The following is a 16,067-nucleotide window of genomic DNA, read 5'->3' as shown; positions in this document are numbered from 1 at the left end:
CTCAACATACAAAGTCACTTACATAATAATACTATGTATGCAACTAACACTGCCATGCACTTACACTTACCACAGACAAAAGAAAACAATACAAATGGGTAAAAAAGTTTTATAATTTTAGATATTACTCATCACGTGTCTGTACCATTAAAATATGTGCATAACACATTTCCAATACACCCACACCATATAAACAGAATAAACAGTGTTCAAATAAACCTCCAAAACCCCCCAGACCACCACATATGAAGATTATATGTGTCCTGACAATGAACTAGACACTGATCAGCAAGTGTGAATGGCTTTGAAATCTAATATACTATCTATTATATGCCGTTTAGTAAAAGATTGAGAAGAACAATTCCTACTTGTCATGTAATCCACTAAAGAACTTCTACATGGACAAGAACAGAACTTCTGAAAGTAATACAATGACATTACCTTGCACTTGGCAAACAAGAGTGACCCCTGCATTCCTTGGTGGTGGAGACCACTTGGATGTTGGCATAAGATATTCTCTCCAGAGACAGGGAAACAGTATTCCTAGAGTAAGTTACACACAGCTAGTGTCACCATGATGTGCTGTCCCTATAAGGAGGCTTAATGAATCCTGACAGCTGCAGTTAGAACACAAGCTGGAACGTCCTATCACCACATTCCTGTGGAAGGCAGCACTGAAGACAAACTGCACTGCCTGACTTATTGTATGTCCTCGGCTGCAGTTTATATGCACATTTGAAAGTATTTATTATTTTTGAAAAATTTACTTTTCTGTCCTTATTTTAAAAATCACTAAGGGACTTGCCTGTTTAAAGCATCAAAAGAGTGGGCTTGTGGTCCCTTCATTGTGCCCCTATGGCGGCCATGACCTCCACTCACTGCTCTGCTCAGATGCTATAGTCACTTTATTCAGGATCAGGACGAGTTCTAATATCCAGGGTGTGTTTCTGTTTTGAAACAGTTGGCACCTTCCACATATGGAGTCACTTCAACTCCTGAGCGCACTCTGTACACTTGACCAGTGGCATAACTAGGAATGGCGGGGCCCGTGGCGAACTTTTGACATGGGCCCCCCCCCCCCCCAAACCGACGCCAAAGACCTCGACCGACCCCCTCCTCCGCACTCTATTATGTCCCTTAGTAAGCCCTGCACACAATATTATGTCCATTATTGGCCCCTGCACACAGTATTATGTCCATTAGTGGCCCCCGCACGCAGTATTATGTCCCTTAGTGGCCCCTGCACGCAGTATTATGTCCCTTAGTGGCTCCTGCACACAATATTATGTCCCTTAGTGTCCCCTGCACACAGTATTAACCCCAATAGTGTCCCCTGCACACAGTATTATCCCCCATAGTGGCCCCTCCACACAGTATTATTCCCCATAGTGTCCCCTGCACACAGTATTATTCCCCCATAGTGGCCCCTGCACACAGTATTATCCCCCATAGTGGTCCCTGCACACAGTATTATCCCAAATAGTGGCCCCTGCACACAGTAATATACCCAATAGTGTCCCCTGCACACACAGTATTATCCCCAATAATGTCCCCTGCACAAAGTATTATCCCCCATAGTGGCCCCTGCACACAGTATTATCCCCAATAGTGTCCCCTGCACACAGTATTATGTCCCACTGTGGACACCCATAAACAATTATTATACTCTGGGGTCTTTTCAGACCACAGAGTATAATAATCGGAAACCCGGGGAAATAAAAACATTAAAAAAACAGAAACAGTTGCTTACTTGTCCCCCGGCTCCTAGGCTGTCGGCCGCCGCTCTTGTCCTGCTTTAATGACGTCGGACGTCACATGACCCGGGAAGCAGGCCCGGGTCATGTGACGTCAGAGACGTCAGACACGAATGACGGAGGCCTGGCAGGATCGTGGAGAGGTAAGTAACAGTATTTTTTAGGTTCCCTTACCTCTCCCAGTCCACCGATCATTATTCTCCGGGGTCTGCAAAGACCCCCGAGTATAATGATAGTGTTTGTGGGGCCCGCGGTGTCACTTGCCGATCCCAGCCCAGCCAGGATCGGCAAGTGAATAGGGCCCGTAATGGCCTATTACAAAAAACAAAAAACGTAGTGGCCGTCACCAGGCCCCCTAATGGCCCGGGCCCTGTGGCAGCCGCCTCCACTGCCTCTACGGTAGTTACGCCACTGCACTTGACCCATTATAATACACATGTACAGTATGTGAAATGCTACACCACAATGTTTCACTTACCTATTTTACTTATTTTAATGGAAATTGTGGTGATAGAATAAAGTACAGCCATGGACAGCAGTGGGCAGGTCTGATGAATCATGACCAAGCTCTAATTAAAGGAGATAATTGATCCATTGGCAAGTAAAAACCAAAGGGCGTAATGATCGTGGTTGCAGTGAGTGCGACTGGGCCCGGTGAGGTGCAGGGCCCGCGGCTAGCTGGAGATGGCCAGGGCCTGGTACCACTATGACAGCGGTCGGGGAAAGCCTGGTTTCCCGACCGCTATACATATTTTAAATGAAAAGTTTTAAAGTGTTACTTATAAAATATTCACAGTGCAGTATCCTCAGAGCGCCACAGACAGGCACAATATGAGTGTACCGCTGACTCTGTGGTAGTCTGTCTGTGCCTGTAGTAACAGGAACCCAAGATCCTTGACCTCTCCTTTTCAGGGCGGATTTACACCTGCGCCCAGTCTCCGCTTTCAGGTTTCTTTCTTCTGCCCAAGAAACTGCACAGGAGACGGAAACTGGCAGTCAGTTTTCAAACCCATTCATTTGAATGGGTTTGCAAAGTGTCCACCCGTTAGCACCTGTGAGCATCTTATGGTCTCCGCGGCGAGACTGTTTTTTTTAACCGGACACAAAGTTGGACATGCAGGACTTAGTGTCCAGTTAAAAGGAAAAAGTGTTTCGCCACGGAGACCAGGAAACGCTCACGGGTGGACACTGACTGCCAGGTTTCCGTTTCCTGTTGGCAGAAGACAGAAACCCACAAAGCGGAGACCAGGCGCAGATGTGAACCCGTCCTTACAAAAAAATCTGTTCAATTCTATGGGTCTGTTTAAAAAAAATAAAAAAAATTTAAAAAAAAAGGATGGAATCTGTGTTAGCCATTTTTCACGTACCCAGAGATATTGGAAACTGCAGAAAATGTTAAAATTAAAAATCCTTTAAAATGTGAAAAATGGAACAACCACGAACAGCACATGAACTTCAAATAAACACGATTCTCACAGACATCCTGCATTCACAAAATGTGCAGGTGTGAATACAGCCAACATCCACATTTTGCACGTGTGATATCCGTGATATTCATAGAACGCACACCTATTGACACATCACATGACAATATCACCTTTCCGCAAAATCCAAATGTGTGAATAAGTCCTCACGCCTCAAACTATTGATAGAACTGGTTGCAGTGGTTTTCATCCCCCCTTTCTCTTCCACTGATGTCAGCATGAAACTGCGACTTATAATGGAAAGTGCTGATCTACAGGTCCAGGCTACTGCAGGCCGCTAGTTCAGTATCTCTGCAACTGACTTCTGTGGGCAGCTGTAATGGGATCTCTCTGTGAGCGGACAGCCTGTTTTTGGATTTTTCAGAAGTCTACAGTGAGTAGATAGTAGGAGGAGGAGAAGATGGATTAAGCAGTTTAGGAGGCCTTTTGTCTGATAAAACACCATACAAAGCATATGTGTCTTTGTTCTGCAACACTATAAAAACACAAGTTGGTATTCTTGCTGCACTGCATAACCCAAGAGCACGTCAGCTTCAGAAATCAGAATGATGACTAGACATCCTCTGACAGAGCAGAATATAATATACAGCTAAAATAGTCTAATGCTGTATCAACAGTAATTATCATTATAGCTGGCAGGGCAGTAATGACTAGAAGACTGAAGCAATGTATGGAATCCATGCATCAGTGGGAGAAAGCCACGAGACAGCAAGTAGAGGTCAAACAGCTTGGTGAGCAGGTCAACCGAAGAAGTATATTGAATGTCAGACGGACCATCAGTGAGGAGTCGGCATGTTACCATCAAACAAAAGTAGAAACTTCTCTGTACAGCAGCAGTTTGGTAGCCCAAAGCATTTCTAACCTCTGTACATTTCCTAGAAGTATATGTGCACTGTCATCTCTGCATTTCTGAAATGGATATGTACAGAGTATTCCTTGCTTTTAAGTGCTCTATATAAAGACAGTGGGGAAAAAGCATTGCTATATTAGCTTCTTCCTAGAAGCCAAACTGTCTTCTGACATAAGCCTTTCCTATGCCATGTTCAGTATGGCTAATGTTAGAAAAGAACGTGTCTTTACAACTCGCCTGTGCTATATCTGATGATGTCACCACAGCGCTCTTTGTTCATAAGGGGTGTTCTGCTATATTATATTGTTATAATGTCACAAAAGTTACAGCTTTGTCATTAAATTTCTAATGACGTCACATTGACGTATTGAAGATTTAGCAATTCTTGCAGGTCTCTTTGTACGTAGAGCAAAAAGACAGTTAAAGGGGTTGTCCCATCACAAGGATCCTATCTATACTGCTTGTTAATGTGGATGTAAGACTTTTCCTAAATACACTGCGTCAGCAAAACTGCTTTGTTTGTCCACTATCTTACTTTGTTCAATTCATTGTTGACACAGCCCTTGACTTATCTGGTCAAAAATCCAGTGATGTAGCTGCCTGCTGTGAGGGGGAGGGCTGAGGGGCTAAGTTCTCGGGAGCGTGCCTGTGACTCTCTATTTTATTAGCTGTAATAGAGAGGCGGATGCCGCGGAGGGTTAGACGCCGGCACATCGCTACGTTCCTGCCCTGCATGAAGACAGCAGCGGCAGGAGTGATGCTGCTATTCCGGGGGAAGGGGGGGGGGGTGGTGGAGTGGAATAGCAGCATTGCTCCTGCCGCTGCTGTCTTCATGCAGGGCAGGAGCGTAGCGATGTGCCGGCATCTAACCCCCCGGCATCTGCCTTTCTATTGTCGGGGACATTAAAGAGTCCTCATAGTATGTTGCAGAGCTCCAAATTAAATAATTAATTAACAGGCCTAGATGGACTGCAGCCATCTTCTTTTAAGCCTGGAGAACTGATTAATGACACAAGATGGCTGTGTATCAAGAGTTCTGATTTATTGTTACAGGAGTCAATATTTATACAGACAAAAGCAGGTTGGACTATTCTAATGACATAAGCTGTGGCACATGACTATTGGATAAGGTCTGCATATCATTATTACACTCCAACCTGGGATGACCTTTCTCATGACATGAAAAAGAATCTAAGATATTTATGTGTAAGCCAACATCATACACTAGTTCTAGATGTATATCACAGAAAGAGAGATAATGATCACATGCTGGTCCGCTCTGGCCTTGGGGCTAACGACCGAACAGGTTATTTGAACCGGTTTCTACACCCACTCTCAAAGATGACCACAAATAGATAAGGAGTTATAACCCAACCATTAACATTCCACACGCCTTATCCCCTAAAGGGGTCTCTTAGACTCTAAACAGACATCCTTATGAAGCTTAGAACAGAAAATGCTTACAAAATGGCTGACAATACAAGATGGAAGATGTGATCCTAACAGTTCCCCCATTTTGAGATAATTGGATACAGGAATTCATATTTAGGTACTTCAGTGACTTAACATCTACTGCTGGACCTTTCCAGATTCCCCTCATATGTTCCTGTATTCCAAATTAATCTCAATCATAGTTCTGGCCTGTTATTTTCAGTCTGCTTTGTATTTTTCAAACACATAAACATAAGATTATACATTCACTTGCGTATACTATGTATCATTACTTCCTGTTGTGTTATGAAAACAGCTATATAACATGACTGAGGCTAATATGGGGCTATGAGGACATATCCTACAGTCTGACACATTCAGATCTTCGTTCAAGATCATATGATGTTTAAAGAAAAAAAACGTATTCTCCCACTCATCGTCAAATGTTCTATGCAGGCTTATCGCCAGAATAATCTATAACAGTAACATCAGGAGAATCTTCATCGCTGTGTGTAGAGACTTCTTTGTAATGTGAAGCATGGATACAATTAGGCTTTCCGTCAAGTTTCATAGAAGTATTAGTAGTTAGCAGCACTTGGAGCGAATCATCAAATCTTGGTTCAAGAGGATTTCTCACGTGTCATCAATCTCTTGGTTCAAATGAATAGGTCCCATCCACTTAACTTAAAATCTGAGAGGGAGGAGAAAACTCAAAACTATACATTAGTCAGATGTTTTTGCCAAGACATCACATAGTCAGTCAGTACACCATAATACAACTCTAACCTAGGGTCTGACCCAAAGAAAGTTTGCTATGGGCTAAAACCAATTCTTCTATCAGGAAGATACCTTACAGAAGATACAAATACAAGTGACACTCTACATCTTTCAATAGCCGTCTACCTGCAGCCCACTTGTGATGGCTTTTTTCACCAGATATGCCCCAGGCCATCCTGAAGAGAAATCACTATACACACAAGCACGTACTTATACCGTATCACCTTTAGTAGTTACTATAGTTATAGCATATAGTTATCCTGCAATCCCTGGAGCAGGTACAAGGGCTCTGGGCCTGGCTCAAAGACACTTTTCATTTACAACATGCCATGCAGGCTCACATATATATCTGTCAGTAGTGATACTAAATCCTACAGTCACCCATCCTCCGCTCACCGGGTCACACATGGCTACTTCTACTCAAAGAAACTTTTCACTTTGTATGAACTCTGCTCAATCCGAAATACATACATTATTTTATTCATTATTTCACCTGTGAAATGTGTCCCTCTATCAGACTCTATCATCTCAGGTATCCTCAATCTACACACAAGCTCAGATATCAATTTCTTGGCAGTTACCTGTGTCGTTGCTCGGCTGATCCAACCTGAGAACAAATACACAGACCAACACATTTGTACGTTCAGATTCAGGCAATTATATATAATGGATACAGGGGTTTTGGTGTGCATGCGATGTGTCTTAACTACCTGCCCTGGATTGTGTATAGCACCTATGTGACATGCTTTTACGTGATTCCCTGCAGCCCTTCCAAACCCTGAGGCAAACTATAGTTTACCCACTAATGACTCCATGGCATTTCAAGAGGCATGCACCTTACCGTGGGCCAAACCAGCCATTTGGGGGTATCTATCCCCCATTTTCACATTCCGTTCACATTCTCTGGCACCAGCCTTTGTCCATTTCTCAATTTCCTCACCAGTCACCTTAGAGTACAGCCCCTTTGGGTCTGCTATTTTTCTCACCTGGTTGAGACCCTTCCATGGTAGTAGCACCGCTGCTCAATCAGCCTTCTAATTTCCAATACTCTCAGGGTCTCTTCCCTTTGTGTGAGCTCTGACTTTCACAATTGCCAACTGCTTACGGAGCAATGTGGCCTCCATCAACTGACTTACTAAGTTTCCTTTCTTAATTGGTTTGCCCTGTGCCATCAGGAAGTTCCTGGACCTCCATATTGGACCATAACCATGTGCAATGCCAAACGCATACCTGGAGTCAGTGTACTGTGCTATCAGGCTTCTATAAGGCTAGCCTCTTATACTGACATGTGTGGTGGAAGGGCTTCTTATACTATGGTGTCATGTATAATGACTACAGCATACCCTGTATTCAAATTTGCCTTTTTCTGTTAGGTACCTGGAACGTCCACAAACATCTCATAGTCAGGATTCTCCAATGGGGCATCAGTGACATGACTGAAGCCGCCTCTTCTGAGAGGGAGTTTAAAAATATCTCATCTACTAAATATCTCATTATCTACTCCCCCCTTTGAATCATGAACTCCTACTGGTATAAGAGTTGCAGGATTCAAAAGTCAAATAACGCTGAAATGAGATGTTTGAGGAGGATGTAGAGCAAATTCCATGTTGCTCTATCTTGCCAAAGAAATATGACATCTGTCTATCTGTGTGAGGATTGCATAGATGTCATGTGGTTTGTATACCACCAGGGGGTGGTCTAGGACAATGTCTGAGCTTGTCTCAAGCAGGGCCTGTACGGAGAGTACAACCCTTGCACAAGAGGGCGTTCCCCTTGCAACAGTATTCAAATGTGTACTATAATATGCCTCAGGACTGCAGTAGCCTGTCCCTCCACCTCAGTGACATAGATTTGAAAGGGTTTCTGATCTGTCAGGCAAGCCCTTGTCAAACAGGTTTTTACAAGCCCATTCACAGTTTATCTGATCCATGGCCAAAAAGGTATGTAACTGAGCATGGGGGGGGTTGGCACCTGCAGCTCTCTCACCACTATGGTCTGTTCATTTGAAAGATGTTTGGTACTTTTGCTCAGACAATGACCTAAAAAAAAACAACCTCCTTTTTGCTTACAAAATTGCAGCTTGTCTTTACTGGCCTTACAACCGTTCTGGTAGAGGAAACACAGCAGGTTCATGTCTGTCTATCTGTGGCACAAAGAATAAAAATTAAAATTATCAACATATCACAATAATATTCACTTAATCTCCCATAAAACATTTGTCTAATCTTTTTCATACACTGGTGGTTTTTGCTATCACTACCTTTCTCTAATTAGATTTCCAGTGTCTCACTTTTAAGCTATACAGGGCAGTACAATACACTATTTGCCCTCAGCAGATATATAATAGAACTTTTGAGACCTAATTAAGACCTAATTAAGACACTGTAGTCTAAGGGTACAGCCATTGTAAGCCGCTGGCTGGCTAAAACTTGCCAAACCTGTATTCAATCTTATTTATACAATCCTAAGTAAATTCAATTCTCTACAACTTCTAATTATTCCAGAATTACAACTAATTCATTAAATTCTCAAAATATATCAGCAGAGAAGGCAAAAACTTTAAGGGATCAATCTATCTCCCCCGTCATAACAAGAATTTATACACAAAAACACATTACAGAGCAGATATCCGAGTGACTTCTAATCTACTTAGTCAGATGTCTATCACCTTGTAGCAAACAATGCCGCAGAAATACCACTTTTGTTTTGTAAAACTATGATTTATCTTTACCTGCGTGTACATATTAAGATAGCTCACATGCATTGCCTACCCCTTTATGGTGCCTAATCCCATATCAGAAGGATCAATCTGAATAGAAATGATCGATAACATTTTACAAGTATTAGATAAAACTTTTTCACAAAATAATTCCCGATTGTTAACATTCATGGGTTTATAGTATAAACTCATAACCAATAAACACTGATTACCTAGTACATGTACATGGTATATCAAGTACATCTCATATTCACCAGAAGACATATATACTGTACATATATATATATTTTCAACGATGGAAAGGAACTCATATCTACTTGTCACCACCCTCTGTGGGACTATCAGCATTCAATTTCTTCATCTGCTCCCTGTGGAGACTAAAAATGTAACAATATAAACATGAACAAACAGAGCATGTACATGTAACACATATGGGCCCATTCATTTCCATATACATGCAAACTTCACACTGGAGCTCCAGACACACACACATCCATTGAATCATAAAGAACTTGTCAAATTTTCATATATTTTGTACAGTGATATATCACTTATTGTCTTCTTTTCCTACAAATAATCACAGGGTTAGTTATAATTCCTGCACAGCTGAATATTGAGGAAAAATAAACAAAACATGTCATTAGATGGCTTCGTCTTCTCGTCACTGGAAAATAAACATAATAATGATTATCTAAAATTTATGCCAAATCTAAAGACATTTAATATGATTTAAACAGCCAATACTGATACCAACATTACATATTAATATCTTTTTCTTTTCTTTTGACATACCATCTATATGACCACCTTACCCTATACAGTTACAAATTATTAAACCATATATTCATAATTCTCCATACATTATACCAATGGTGTTACAATGTTACAATCTCACTTATAGCTGACAACTTAGCCACCTGCTGTCTCCCCTTCCCCCTTCTTGCTGACTCCTACCAAACCTGTATAACATGATACCTCTGCTGTAGATATACAGAGGACAATAGGAGGTGGGGGAGGGGCCTGACACTCATTGTGAATTTATCTGGTACCTGGGAAAGCTGGGTGGATTCCTCCTTAGTTAGTACAGAAACAGGAAATGACTCAGACAATGAGACAGCCAGCATAGAAAATTCATCAATGGTAAAAGCTGATGTTTCCACTTGTACCTCCCCACTAGGATCAAATTTTATATTTGCACCAAGCACCGTTAATACCTCAGTACCAATAAGAGATGTTGGCACATCGTCACTAACAAGCAATTTGGTGACATTTTGCCCTCTAAGTTTCACATTGAGTGGCACTGTTTATTTTAAAATGATTCTTTTTCCTCCTAATCCAACACAAGATTGAGATTTATCAGTTTTATCAGCTCATAAGGTATGTGGCATCCTTTAACAACAGAAATGGCAGCCCCTGTATCCACTAAGAAGGGGATTTCTTCCCCCAATACCTCCCCTTTGTTTTATGTATTATTGCCACACCTTCTTCTGATGTTTTTGCAGGGAGGACTGGTACAGGGTTGCCAACTCCTCATTGAGGGGTGTTGGCACATTGGTCAGTGCCCTGAGCTGGGGGGTTTCTAGCTTTTAAAGATCTACAGTCTTTTATAAAATGGCCTGGCTTCCCACAGTGATGACACTTGTAATTGTGTTTTTGTTTGCCTCCTTGTCTGTTGTGAGTTCTCTGGCCAGAGTTTTTATTATTGAAGGCAAGCAATACCTTTTTCTCCTTCTCAGACCTGTGATCTAACTCAAGGCCCTTGGCAGCTTGTAATAAGGCAGGGGCTTCACTATGCCGCCATTTTGGTTTACAGGCTCTTTCCTGACCAGGATTACCTGGAGCAGATGGTGCAGAGTTTTGCCCATAGGGAGATGGGTTTTTCTCAGGGGGGGCATAATACATGACTCCCTCATGTTCCTTATTTCTATACCCCTCCCTTTCTATTTCCCTGCTTACCTGCGTCCAACTTTTCAACATTTTACTTAATTTTTGATCCTGAACCCAGCCTCTATGGATGGAGTCAGTTCCTTGCCAATGACTACTATTCAGAAGTCCAGTACAACAACATCCTGACTTTGTCAAGTCTGAGAACATGAATCAAGATTCTTATACTTTATATTGTAGAAATACTAAACAACTTCAACAATTTGCTACAGCTGTTCACCACGGCTCTACTCTCTCTCTTCTACTATCTCTTGAGCTGATTTCCATACTGGCTGACTCCGCACTCCTCCCATTTTGTTCCGCGTGCTTTCCTACTACACACTGTCTCTTCCTGCCCCAAATTCCTATTTAATGGAGACTTTCAAGATCAGTTTAGAGGATTTCCTCCTTCCCTTCTGTCCTTTTTTTCCAAGATATAGCACACTATATATACTGTATCTAAATCAAAAGTGACTTTTAAGGTCCCTCTGCCTTTTTCCTGCCCTTTTTTCCAAGATACTACTGTATCTAAATCAAAAGTGACTAATTAAGGTCAGATGGAGGGTTTTTAGGGATCACTATGTCCCTTTGTCACGTGACTACTTACTTTCCACAGAACACAAATGACTACAATGAATGCACAACCACAACAAGTCAGCAGAACAATTTCAGCCCAAGTTTCTATCTAGCAACACCCATACAACATACTGCTCTTAGGTTCTTTGCAAAAAGCTTGAGATATCTATATAAGGAACATATGTGTTTACCTCACACTCGGACAGGAAGACAAAAAGTCCTTAGAAACACAGATCAGATTGGTAAGATAAAAGTTCTTACCTGCAGCGCTGACTTTGGATCTGTGGTTCCAGGAACTTCTGTAATCACTGGTCGTCCGGGGGATCAGCAAACCGTCTCCTTATTTCTCAAGCCGCACGTTGGAAGCCAATTTGTCGGGGACATTAAAGAGTCCTCATAGTATGTTGCAGAGCTCCAAATTAAATAATTAATTAACAGGCCTAGATGGACTGCAGCCATCTTCTTTTAAGCCTGGAGAACTGATTAATGACACAAGATGGCTGTGTATCAAGAGTTCTGATTTATTGTTACAGGAGTCAATATTTATACAGACAAAAGCAGGTTGGACTATTCTAATGACATAAGCTGTGGCACATGACTATTGGATAAGGTCTGCATATCATTATTACACTCCAACCTGGGATGACCTTTCTCATGACATGAAAAAGAATCTAAGATATTTATGTGTAAGCCAACATCATACACTAGTTCTAGATGTATATCACAGAAAGAGAGATAATGATCACATGCTGGTCCGCTCTGGCCTTGGGGCTAACGACCAAACAGGTTATTTGAACCGGTTTCTACACCCACTCTCAAAGATGACCACAAATAGATAAGGAGTTATAACCCAACCATTAACATTCCACACGCCTTATCCCCTAAAGGGGTCTCTTAGACTCTAAACAGACATCCTTATGAAGCTTAGAACAGAAAATGCTTACAAAATGGCTGACAGAATACAAGATGGAAGATGTGATCCTAACACTATTACAGCGGATGCTGGGTCTGTATTGACATTGTGAAGGCTGGGGAACTGACTGGTCTTCACAATGCTGCATCGGGAGCACGCACGCAGAGCCAGTGGCATAGAAAGCCGCTGGCTTTGCATATATAACCCCACCCACCAATGACGCAACAAAGCAGGAAGAAAGAAGATTTTCCAGCAGCGAAGACAGGTGAGTATGCGACGTGGGAATACCCCTTTAAGATACCTGCTGAAGAGATTAGGTTTCCTATGTGGTATATTTCTGAAATAAAGCATGCTGAGTGTTTGATCAAGTTAATAAATGTTAATTTAAAATATGTTAAAAGCCAAAAACCTGGACAGCACCATATAATTAATTTTTATGGGGGATCGGTCATACATATCTGATTGATAGTGACTGACAGCCCGCCCCCATACCGATCAACTGTACAGCGACACCGATACACAGCACAGAGTCGGAAGTAATTGGCTCTGTGCCATGTATAGTGGTCACCGCTGATCAGATATTTATCATCTATCTTAAGGATAGACCATAAAGTCCTAAATCGTGGACAACCCCTTTAAGGGCAGCAAATTATAGCTACACATCTGTTCTGCCAGTAGCTAGGCCATTGTGTAAATGCATAAACAGCAGCCTGTCACTCACTGTTCCAAGGGGTGGGTGTTGGATAGGTTAGTGATCTGATCATGTATGCAGTTAGACTCAAGCTCTGAAACCATTTTATCCTTTGAACACTGCTAGCAGGCAAAAGCCAGTATGAGCCTCTAGTTCCAATATGCTGCACCATATTAAGCTGACAAGCCCACTGGAAATGGCACAGGCTGAGCCCATGCCATATTGTTCTTGTGCACATCTGCATGTCAAGTGGATGTAACACACGGGATAAATAATAAAGTAATGTGTCCTTTAAAAATTAAAATAAAATAAATAAATAATAATAATAATAATACCACCACCAAAAAGAATAACTGGATAAAAAAATAAATTATTATTGAACAATCATAGAAAAAACCCACTTTTTAAATGCCCCACCAGGCTAATGAATTTTGGTTTTGGTTATTTCTAGATAGCCCAGTCCTATTCTATGGAATATTCTGCACATGTCCTAAGTATATATCCACACCATAGTTAGTGCAGTGATATGCACAGTATATACTGAATGGGCATATCAGAGCTCCTCATTGATATACATCGGTAACAGATCTCTTAACCAATGGGAGCCCGAGACAGAATGGCATAGATGCAAAATAACTCAAAATAGTTGTTGAGCAAGTACGTGTCAGGTAATTGAGCAGACTTTTGATTTTGGTTATTTTGTGATTAATTGTTCTTCCCAGCGCCGCACCTCCCATGACGCGACCTGAAGCGAGCGCTTCAGGCGGCGCTATACCAGGGCCTCAGGGAGGGCGGCATTTTTGATCACCTAAGCCAGTCCAGGACAAGCTGTCCTGGACTGGCTTAGCACCGAGCGGTGGTTTGGGGAGGCCACTGGAGCAGCACTGCTCCAGCAGCCTCCCCTCACGCTCAGGCAGAGAGCAGGTCATCTCCGTGCCTGTTCTCTTCCTGCGAACGGCGCTAAGCACCGCCCCCTTCACTCGGCCATGCCTCCTTCGCTCGGCCACGCCCGTTCGCTTCGCCCTCTCCTCCCGGGGTGGGGGTGGGGTGGCTTTCTGTAGTTTGCCTTGGGCGGCGAAAAGGGTAGATTCACCCCTGGTTCTTCCCTAACTGGACATTCTAAACTAGAAAAATCTTAAAAGGAGTTGTCCAATGTCAGACAAGTATTGAGACAAATATTATCATTTGCATAATGAAAAGTTGTACAATATATTTTCTGTATCAGTTCCTCATGGTTTTCTAGATCTCTGCTTGCTGTCATCTATTCTACTCCCAGTGGATAAAAATCAGTCCATGGTCATGTGATATACAGTCCATGGTCATGTGATGAGCACACAGGTGCACTGGGAGTAAGCAGAATGAATGACTAAGCAGAGATCTAGAAAATTGTGAGGAATTGATACAGAAAGTATATTGGAAAGTTGTAGAACTTCATTATACAAACAAAAATGTGTCTCTTGCCTGAAACCGGGCAACTCCTTTAAGAAACTACTGTAGATTTTCCGTAATTTTTCTGCAACAAATCTGCTATGTATGAACTTACCCTAACTACAGTATATCAAGTTCCTATTTCAGGCCCTGGCATTAGTGCAATGTAAACGCTGTTTTACAGGGGCCATGACATTTGACATTTATTTAGGAGAAGCATCTGCTGCTTTCTTTGCTCTCTTCACGTATACTGACAGTCAAGTGTACTGCATGTGTTAAAAATCTCATAAAATTACAAGAATGTTGTTTGGTTTTGTAAACACTGCTCTTCTCACTCAGAATCTAGTATAATCAGCTAAATATACTGTATGCAGTAATAAACCTGATGGACAGCCTGGCCAGTGTAATACTAACATCGCATAATTTCCTTAATAATATAATGCATGAATGTATTTATTTATTTATGGGCAGTTGTCATGGCAAAACATGACAACATGCAAATAACCAATGTTAGTTTTGGTTCTTAAAACATAAACATTACATAAATATTACATACAGCCAGTGGCGTAACTACCGCCATAGCAGCAGAGGCAGCTGCCACAGGGCCCGGGACATTAGGGGCCCGGTGACAGCTGCTATCATTATACTCGGGGGTCTTTTCGGACCCCCGAGTATAATGATTGGCGGACCGGGAGAGGTAAGAAAACATAAAAAACACTGTTACTTACCTCTCCACGATCCTGCCAGGCCTCCTTCCTGACGTCTCTGACGTCACATGATCCCGGTCTGTGTCCTGGGTCATGTGACGTCCGACATCATAGAAGAAAGACGGCAGCAGAGAAGACAGCGTAGGAGCCGGGGACAGGTAAGAAACAGTGGTTTTTTATGTTTTTATTCCCCTGGGTCTCTGATTATTATACTCTGCAGTCTGAAAAGACCCAAAGGTATAATAATACTGTGTGCAGGGGCCACTATGGGGTACAATACTGTGTGTAGGGGTCACTATGGGGGATAATACTGTGTGCAGGGGCCACTATGGGGCATAATACTGTGTGCAGAGGCCACTATGGGGGATAATACTGTGTGCAGGGGCCACTATGGGGGATAATAGAACACGCAGGAATTTGTAGGGGGGGGGGGTGTCGGTCGAGGTCTTCGGCGTCGGTGTTGATCGGAGGGGGGGGCCCCCCCATGTCAAAAGTTCGCCACGGGGCCCCGCCATTCCTAGTTACGCCACTGCATACAGCTAATGTCATTGATGTTAAACCACCTCTCCTATTACTGCAGGTGCTTCGACCGGTAGGATAGGGTTGGGAACTCCCATTTTGAGATATGTGGGGGATCTCAGAGGTTTGATTTGAAAACCCCTCAGTTGCCCTGAAAAGTCATGTATGACACGCTGAGGAGTCTACAGAATCCCCTTCAAATTTTTAACTTACAAGACAACATTAGGCATGGCAAAGCAACAGTCACATATATGACTGTGGGTAAAACAGATGGTAGGTAGCTGGGGTTAATTTG

General features: G+C 42.4%; 1 protein-coding gene across 1 annotated transcript in view; it reads right to left on the bottom strand.

The window, feature by feature from the left end:
- The window catches only part of LOC142195523 (protein-lysine methyltransferase METTL21E-like), a 30,760-nt gene extending 30,176 nt beyond the window's left edge, over window positions 1–584 (bottom strand). The window contains exon 1 of the mRNA XM_075265375.1: window positions 442–584. The gene's annotated coding sequence lies outside the window, so the exon portion shown is untranslated. The remainder of the gene's footprint in view (window positions 1–441) is intronic.
- Between the last annotated feature and the right edge of the window lie 15,483 nt (window positions 585–16,067).

Source organism: Leptodactylus fuscus, chromosome 2 (genome assembly GCF_031893055.1).
Source record: "Leptodactylus fuscus isolate aLepFus1 chromosome 2, aLepFus1.hap2, whole genome shotgun sequence".
Lineage (NCBI taxonomy): Eukaryota > Metazoa > Chordata > Amphibia > Anura > Leptodactylidae > Leptodactylus > Leptodactylus fuscus.
Note: the sequence above shows the minus strand (reverse complement) of the source record. Positions and strands in the feature narration are given on the sequence as shown.